The sequence below is a fragment of the Mandrillus leucophaeus genome, unplaced genomic scaffold (genome assembly GCF_000951045.1).
Source record: "Mandrillus leucophaeus isolate KB7577 unplaced genomic scaffold, Mleu.le_1.0 Scaffold1653, whole genome shotgun sequence".
Taxonomy (NCBI): Eukaryota; Metazoa; Chordata; class Mammalia; order Primates; family Cercopithecidae; genus Mandrillus; species Mandrillus leucophaeus.
In genome coordinates this window covers 36,885-38,331 of record NW_012101647.1, presented here as the reverse complement: position 1 = coordinate 38,331, position 1,447 = coordinate 36,885, and the positions used below count along the sequence as shown (strand labels likewise).

Sequence of the window (1,447 nt, the reverse complement as noted above, 5' to 3'; positions counted from 1 at the left end):
TTGTAATAAGTTCTCCCCATTGACATAATCTTGTTCATAGTCTCAAAATTATTTAAACTGCTACTATATCTTTAGTGGCATATTTATCTATCATAATGTTATTTTATTCTTAATTACCATTTCCTGTTTTATTTCTCCTCCCCCCAAAAAATAGCTGCTTTTGGTTGGCTGGGCCCTCAGCAGTGGCAGCTGCCAGGTCAGCCTTGGTGAGTGGCGGCGACTCAGTTGCTGTGCCCATGCAGTGTCCATGGCAGCCACCACGGCCACTTTGTGCAGGGACTCCATGAGCAAACCCTGTGCGCTTCTTTTGCTTTATAGGAAAGTTGACGCAGGTTGGTGTCCAGTGAAGAAATCCCGGGTGCATGGAAAGGAGAGGAGGGTCTCAGGGCTGTGAGTGACCTGCAAAAGGAAGTACATGGACCACCAGGTGGCGCTGCTGCGCTGCCCCCGCTCCCAGGAGGTGAATGCTCAGGACGAGCTTTGAGGTGGAGAGATGTCATTGCTCATCCTCCAGGTTCAAAGTAAAAACCTTCAGGCCAATCTTGGCCGCGCGTTCTGGTGTAGCCAGCGGGTTCGGAGGTGCTCACCGCTGCTGCTGTTATGGTTCGTTTGCTAAACTGCATCGTCGCTGTGTCCCAGAACATGGGCATTGGCAAGAACGGGCACCTGCCCTGGCCACCGCTCAGGAATGAATTTAGGTATTTCCAGAGAATGACACAAACTCTTCACTAGAATCTGGTGTTATGTGTAGGAAGATCCGGTTCTCCATTCCTGAGAAGAATCGATCTTTAAAGGATAGAATTAATTTAGTTCTCAGCAGAGAACTCAAGGGACCTCCACAAGGAGCTCATTCTCTTGCCAGAAGTCTGGATGATATCTTAAAACTTACAGAACAACCAGAATTAGCAAATAAAGTAGAGATTATTTGGATAGTTGGTGGCAGTTCTGTTTATAAGGAAGCCATGAATCACCCAGGCCATCTTAAACTATTTGTGACAAGGATCATGTGGGAGTTTGAAAATGACACTTTTTTTTTTTTCCAGAAATTGATTTGGAGAAATGTAAACTTCTGCTAGAATACCCAGGTGTTCTCTCTGATGTCCAGGAGGAGAAAGACATTAAGTTCAAATTTGAAGTATATGAGAAGAATGATTAATATGAAGGTATTTTCTGGTTTATTTTAAGTTGTTCCCCTCCCTCTGGGGAAAAAAAAATATTTTTACAAGAGAAGAAAAAGACTTGTTGACTTTAGATCTATGAATAATTATTTCTAAGCAACGTGTATTTATTCTGCACTAATCTTGAATATATCAGATACCATTTATGAAACACTCTTGCTATAACAAAGTGCCTCTCCAAGACCCCAACTGAGTCCCCGCACCTGCTACAGTGACCTGCCATTCCACACCCATCGCACATGGGACTCTGGCCAGTCCTTGACATTGTC

At 44.1% G+C, this 1,447-nt stretch overlaps 1 pseudogene; it reads left to right on the top strand.

The window, feature by feature from the left end:
• Positions 1 to 600: 600 nt before the first annotated feature.
• Positions 601 to 1,447, top strand: part of LOC105536923 — a 5,907-nt pseudogene continuing 5,060 nt past the window's right edge.